This window comes from Mustela nigripes, chromosome X (genome assembly GCF_022355385.1).
Source record: "Mustela nigripes isolate SB6536 chromosome X, MUSNIG.SB6536, whole genome shotgun sequence".
NCBI lineage: Eukaryota > Metazoa > Chordata > Mammalia > Carnivora > Mustelidae > Mustela > Mustela nigripes.
Window position 1 is genome coordinate 63,851,697 of NC_081575.1, and position 7,832 is coordinate 63,859,528.

At 36.2% G+C, this 7,832-nt stretch overlaps 1 pseudogene; it reads left to right on the forward strand.

Moving 5' to 3' along the window:
* Positions 1 to 4,883: 4,883 nt before the first annotated feature.
* LOC132007090 (nascent polypeptide-associated complex subunit alpha-like) lies at positions 4,884 to 7,628 on the forward strand (annotated as a pseudogene).
* The last annotated feature ends 204 nt before the right edge of the window (positions 7,629 to 7,832 follow it).

The window sequence follows — 7,832 nt, forward strand, 5'->3', positions numbered from 1 at the left end:
TAAGGTTATTTTACCCTCTTCCCTGGGCAAGAGTCACTTTAGAGGGGCAATGGTCACTGTTGTGGCTACTTACAGAACGAGACATGTCAAGAACCACTTTAGGTGGGTGGATTGGTAGAATCCACAGGAAAATGCAGTGTGTGGAGTGTGTGTTGTCAGCAAGTTAGGTGGAAAATGTTCATGCTACTTTCCACAGGCTGGTCTGAGGAGGGAAATGGTCCCTCTCAAGTCTTTTGTTTTGGGAAAGTCTCTAAAGAGCCCTGACCCTCCAGTGCACACTCTGAGATTAGTACATGAATCTCATATACCCCAGTTGCTTTTCAAACTACTGATTCTATGCTGTATTTTGAGAGGTTGTTTATTATGCTTTCTCTTTAAAAGCATATACTCAGTTTCCTATTGCTGTATGGCTCTTCCAGATCTAACATTTCTGGTTTTTAAAATACTCAGAGTGAAGCTCTGATGGTTGTACAAACTTTTGAGTTAAGCCCTACTGGTTTTCAAAGTCAAATGTTTTGGGGGTTCATCTTCCCATTCAGGTCCCCTATGTCTGGGGTACCTGGTGTGGGTTCTGTTGCTTTTGCCTCTCAAAGCATGTGGTGTTCCTCCTGTTTGTGTTTAGCTCACCAGGAGTTTGGTTCCCAACTCTTCCCACCCCTCCTACCTTTTTTGATGTGGCCCCTCTACAATTAACTATGGAGAGTCTATTCTTCCAGTTTTAGGGTCAGTTTCTGCATTAGTTACCCTGATGTGGCTGTTATCTAGGTGTATCCATAGGACAAGGTGAGTTGGGGTCCTCTCACTTTGTCATCTTCCCAGGCTCCTCAGATTTAAATCCAGGTTCTTCTGTCTAGGTTTCCTCTCATTTTAGTGGAGTTCATCTGTTAGTAGCTTCCTGGTAAAGGGTACATTGGAAAATGTTTGCATAATTACTTTCAGTCTTTAGTGTCTAAAAAAATTGTAAATTCTGCCTTGGTACTTAATTAGGCCTTTATCTGGAGATACAGTTTTCAAGTTGCATATAATTGTCTCTCAGAATTTTTAAGGCATTTCTTAACTGTTTTTCAGCCTTTGGTGTTGTTATTGAGGAGTTCATTACCATACTGATTCTAGATAAAGCTTTTTTTCCTTCTGTAGAAGTTTGTAGTCTCTTCGTACCTAGTGTAATGGAATTTCATGATGCCATATCTATGCAGGTATAGTTTTACCCATTGTACCAGGAATTTGTGGGCTCCTTCAATCTAGTAACTCATATTCTTTAGTTCTGGAAAAATTTTAAAATTTCACTAATTATTATACCCCCCCTTTATCTCTCTTATTTTTCTATAAGTCATACTACGTGGATAATGGATTTCCACAAGTCCTCTAATTTTCTTATCTTTTCTGCCCAATTTTCCTTTTATTTTTTTCTCTAACATCTGGAAAAATTCCTTAATTTTATCATTCAACCATTTTGTTGAACTTTTAATTTCTGTTTTCTTAGTTTTAGTTACTGAGAGTCTTTTAACATTTTCTCTATCTTTTTTTGGAGCAGACTGTTCTTGTTTGATGGATTCAAAATCTTATCATTTGTTTGAGAACATTTATTGTAGTTTTAATTAATGCTTTACTCTCCTTGCATTACCTCTGTTTTTTCTACAACTTGATTTTTTTCTGTTTATTTTATTCTTTGCTTATTTATGAAAGGCTTTTCTTAACTATCTGGTAATCTATGGATTTCTGTATACATTAAGAGTGAGACACTAAAAATTTTATTAGATTTTTTGTGCTACTGCTTATGGTTTGAAATCTATGGGCTTCAATGTAGAATAATTTAACTTGAGGTGTTTAGTTGAGAAATTCCCAAGGTCAATATCTGAGATCATTCTTCATGGATGAGTCAGATTCTCCAGGTAAAGCTCTTACAATCTTCTGCCCTATGAAAACTATCCCATACTATTGTTTAAATGAGTTTTTTAAAGGAAGAAAAAATAAATGTATGTACTTAATCCTCCATTTTTACTCAGAAATGGGAGAATATGGTTCATATCATTGGCATATTCATAAGGGTAATAATGGCAATGTATCATCCTTCTTAGCATCAAGCACATTCTGAAAATATCAACACTTCCAGGGAAATGACATACTAACTCTTCTGAAATGGTCAATGATTATGTCCAGGGGTGAGTTTAGGAAATTTTGTACACATCAGGTGATAATAGTTGAATGTGAAGGTTAATTAGTAATATAGTTTAAACATGGGAGTGGTGCATAACCAATGAATCTTGGAACACTGAAAAAATAAAGTAAAATTAAGAAAAAAACATGGGGGTTATCCTTATTTAGATGGTCTGTAAGAGTTGTACAAGTGGGTAAAATTTTTAGGGAGAAAGTGTGGATGGAAAAGAGAGCTGTTGAGAGAGACTGGAACCTGAGTCTCTAAAGAGAAGGGGACTGGTGATAAAAGCAAGGAATGAGTGAAGTCTACAAGATTACTTGCTGTTTGTATCTTATGAATATTTTCAAGACTCACACTGTACAATGTTGAACCTAAGATAAACAATTGGTCTGATTTAAAACTTGGCTAACCTAACTTAGACTAGAATTAATTCTGAAAATATTTATTGCATTCCTACTACTTATTTATTTACTCAACAAATAGTTACTGAGTACTTATTATACAACAGGCATGCTTCTAAGCCATGAAGATACAATGATAAAGTCACCAAAATTCTGCATTCATGGAGTTTATTAGGTGCTAGATACTGTTCTAGTTGTAAGAAGACAGTGTTGAACATGATTAGTGAAGTCCCTATTCTTGTATAGCTTATATTGTGGTTTGATATGGGAGTAGAGAGTTAATAAACAAGATAATGTTTAATAATGATTAGTGTTAAGATAAAAGAAAAAAGGTGATATGATATAGAGAAACTAGGTGATACAAAGCTGAAATGTGAATGATAAGAACACATATAAAATCTGAGGGAGAAAAACCTTTATAGACAGAGGAACAGCTAGGAGTGTTACATGTCAGTGGGACAGAAAGGCTATTATAACAAGCATAGTGATAAAGAGGTAGTGGTATGACGTGACATGGGTACAGACAAATCAAATAGCATCTAGTTATTTGTATTAAAATATTTTGTTTTTTAATGATAGCAATAGGGGGCTATTGGAGATCTTCAGGTAGGGTAATTAAAAGATCTAACTTTTATTTGAAAAGGATGATCCCAACTGCTCTTGAAGAATGGATTATACTGTGGCAAGAATACAAGTAGGCAGACCTGTTAGGGGGCTGTTGTGGCAAACTAGGCAAGAGAACTGGTTAGAATAAACCATGGATATGGAAGGCAGTGGATAGATTCAGAGATATAAATTCAAAGGAAAGTCAGGTAGATTGGGTATAAGGTTATAGGAAAAGAAGAGAATTAAGGATTATTCTCTTTTTTGCTTGAGTAACTTCATGGATAGTGATACCATTTCCTGAGATGGGAAAAGCTGGAAGGGGACCAGGTTTTTGTGTTTGTGAGATCAAGATTTCTGCTTAGAGACATTAAGTTTGAAATGCCTATTGAATATACAAGTGGTGAGATAAATTAAGTAGTTAGATATACAAGTCTGGAGATCAGGAATATAGTTAAAAGTTGGGACTCATTCTCATATAGTTGGTTTGTATAAAGTTGTTCAGCTGCATAAATTTTTCTAGAGAGAAAACGTGGATGAGAGAGGTTTCAAACACTGAGACATACCAACATTGAAGGATGGACAGAGGAAGAGAAAAAAGTAAAGGAAAATGTGGAGAAGCCAGTGATATAAAAGGAGAACCAGGTGAATGTGGTGCCAAGAAGATAAAAGAATAAAGTATTTCAAGAACAGGAAAGAGTGATTACTTCCTAGTGCTTGAATAAGATGAGGACAAAGAAGTTTCTCCCCATTAGTAATGTAGATGGCATTTGGTGACCTTGGAAAGAATAATTTCAGTGGAATTTTAACTTTTAATTCCAACTGGAGCGGGTTGAGTTTAGAAACAGAGATAAGGTAGTGGAAACAGTGACTCTAGATGATAGTTTAAACAAGTATTTCTGTGGTAAAGAGCAGAGAATTGGGGCAGTAACAGAAAGGTAGCATTGGGGTCATGAGAGTGTTGGTTTTTTCTTCACTTGTATGCTGATAAGAATGATCACTAGAACAGGATAAGTTGGTAATGTAGAAGAGAGTAAGTCCAGAATTCAGAAGATCCTGAGCTAGAAAAAAACTTAAGGACTTAAGAGAAGCCATGGACATATGAAAAACCCACAGCTAACATACTGTTCAATGGCAAAAAAACTGAGAGATTTTCCTCTAATATCAGGAACAAGACAAAGATGTCCACTCCACCAGGGTTTAGTCAACGTGGTACTGAAAGTCCGAGCCACAGCAATCACAAAAGAAAAAGAAATGAATCACCTATATTATTAAAGAATAAGGTAAACTGTCATTTGCAGATGATATTACATTTATATAAAAAATCCTGAAATCCACAAAAATTACTAGAATAAATGAATTCAGTGAAGTTCAAGATACAAAATGAATACCTAGAAATCCACAGTGTTTCTATACACTAATAACAAAGTAGCAGATAGAAAAAAATTAAGATAACAACTTTATTTACAATTGCCCCTAAAGAATAAAATACCTAGAAATAAACCAAAAATGTGAAAGACCTGTAATCTGAAATCTATAAAACATGGATGAAAGAAATTGAAGATGACACAAACAAATGGAAAGATATTCCATGCTTGGGGATTAGAGGAATTAATATCATTAAATGTCTACACTACCCAAAGCAACCTACACATTCAATGTAATCCCTATTAGGTCCCTCTCTTTCTGCTGCCATCTTGGTTCTACCTTCTCTGCACAAAATGTATGGTGAAGCCACAGAAACTATCCCTACTACAGAGTAGGAGTTGCCACAGCTTCAGGCTGAGACAGAGTCTGGATGAGAATATGACAGTGATGAATCAGTACCAAAGCTGAAGAAACAGGATTCCATACAGGCAACCACACAACCCCAGCTGGCAACATCAGTGGAAATTGATGAAGAATCAGACAGAAAAGCAAAAATAGAGGTGGAATGAAAAGAAGGCATAGAAGGCATGTCTAAACTGGGTCTTCAACAGGTTATGAGAGTCACTATGTATAAATCTAGGACTATCCTCTTTGTCATCATGTCATCAATATTTACGAGCCCAGCTTCTGATACCTGCATAGTTTTTGAGGAAGCCAAGATGGAGGATTTATTTCAGCAGACACAACTAGCAGCTGTTCAGAAATTCAAAGTTCAAGGTGAAACTGTCTCAAACATTCAGGAAAACACACAGACTTTTTCTTCTGCCATATTATTAGTTATAGAAATGCAACTGATTTCTGCACATTGATTTTGTATCCTGTCATGATGCTGAATTGCTGTATGAGTTCTAGCAGTTTTGGGATGGTGTCTTTTGGGTTTTCCACATTAAGTATCATGTTGTCTCTGAAGAGTGAGAGTTTGAACTTCTTTGCCATTTTGAATGTGTTTTACTTCTTTTCTATACACTAACAATGTCACTAAAGAAAGAGAAATTAAGGAATTGATCCATTTAAAATTTCATGAAAAATGATAAGATACATAGGAATACACCTAACCAAAGGAGTAAAGGATCTATACTTTATAAACTACAGAACACTTATGAAAGAAATCGAGGAAGACACAGAGATGGAAAAATATTCCATGCTCATTGATTAGAAGAATAAACATTGTTAAAATGTTTATGCTACCCAGAGCAATTCACACATTCAAGGCAATCCTTATTAAAATACCATCAGCAAAAAAAAAAAAAAAAAAAAAAATACCATTAGCATTTTTCACAGAGCTGGAACAAATAATCCTAAAATTTGTATGGAACCAGAAAAGACCCCAATTGACCAGGGGAATGTTGAAAAAGAAAACCAAAGCTGGGGGCATCAGAATTCCTGAATTCAAGCTATATTACAAAGCTGTAATCATCAAGACATCATGGCACAAGCACAAAAACAGACACACATATCAATGGAATAGAATGGAGAGCCCAGATATGGACCCTCAACTCTATGTGGAAATAATCTTCAACAAAACAGGAAAAAATATACAGTGGAAAAAAGACAGTCTCTTCAACAAATGGCGCTGGGAAAATTGGACAGCCACATGCAGAAGAATAAAACTGGACCATTCTTTTACACTATACACAAAGATAAACTCAAAATGGAAGAAAGACCTAAATGTGAGGCAGGAATCCATTAGAATCCTAAAGGAGAACTCAGGCAGTAACCTCTTTGACCTCAGCCACAGCAACTTCTTTCAAGACACATCTCTAAAAGCAAGGGAACCAAAGGCAAAAATGAACTCTTGGGACTTCATCAAGATGAAAAACTTCTGCCTGGAAAGGAAAACAATCATAAAACTAAAAGGCAACCTATAGAATGAGAGAAGATATTTGAAAATAACGTATCAGAGAAAGGGCTGATATCCAAGATCTATAAAGAACTTCTCAAGCTCAACACCCTCAAAACCCCAAATAGTCCAGTCAAGAAAAGGGCAGAAGACATGAACAGACACTTCTATAAAGAGGACATACAAATGGCCAAGAGACACATGAAAAAAAGCTCCACATTACATCAGGGAAATACAAATCAAAACCACATTACACCAGTCAGAATGGTGAAAATTAACAAGACAGGAAACAACAAATGTTGACCAGGATGTGGAGAAAGGGAAACACTCTTACACAGTTGGTGGGAATGCAAGCTGGTACAGCCACTCTGGAAAATAGTATGGAGGTTCTTCTGGAAGTTAAAAATAGAGCCACCCTACAATCCAACAACTGCAGTGCTGGATATTTACCCCAAAGATACAAATTTAGTGAAACAAAGAGGCACCTGTTTCCCCAATGTTCATAGCAGCAATGTCCACAATAGCCAAACTATGGAAGGAGCTGAGTTGTCCTTTAAAAGGTGAATGGATATTCATATGGTTCATATATACAATGGAATATTACTCAGCCATCAGGCAGGATGAATACTTAGCATTTACATCAACATGGATGGAACTGGAGGGGATTATGCTAAGTAAAATAAGTCAAACAGAGAAAGAAAATTATCATATGGTTTCACTCATATGTGGAATATAAGAAATAGGACAGAGTATCATAGAGAAGAGAGAGAAAACTGAGGGGGAAGAAATCAGAGAGGGAGACAAACCATGAGAGACTCTTTACTCTGGAAAACAAACTGAGGGTCAGAGAAGGGGAGGTGGGTAGGGAATGGGATATCATGGTGATGGGTATTAAGGAGGGCACATGTTGTGATGAGCATTGGGTGTTATATGCAACTGATGAATCACTGAACACTACATCTAAAACTAATGAAGTACTATATACTGGGTAATTGAATTTAAACTCCAATTGTACAAGAGAAGTGTACAAGAGAAGTGTTAAGAGGAAGAGGTTGATGAAACGGGTGTAGAGGTTAAGGACATAGAATAGGTCATGTCACAAGCAAATGTGTCAAGAACAAAAGCAGTTCAACCCCTGAAAAACAATGGTAATGATATTGTAAATGCTATTATGGAATTAAAAATGTTTACCATCTGATAATTGACTCTCTCTGCTTGACTTATTTCACTCAGCATAATCTCTTCCAGTCCCGTCCATGTTGCTACAAAAGTTGGGTATTCATCCTTTCTGATGGAGGCATAATACTCCATAGTGTATATGGACCACATCTTCCTTATCCATTCATCTGTAGAAGGGCATCTTGGTTCTTTCCACAGTTTGGCGACTGTGGCCATTGCTGCT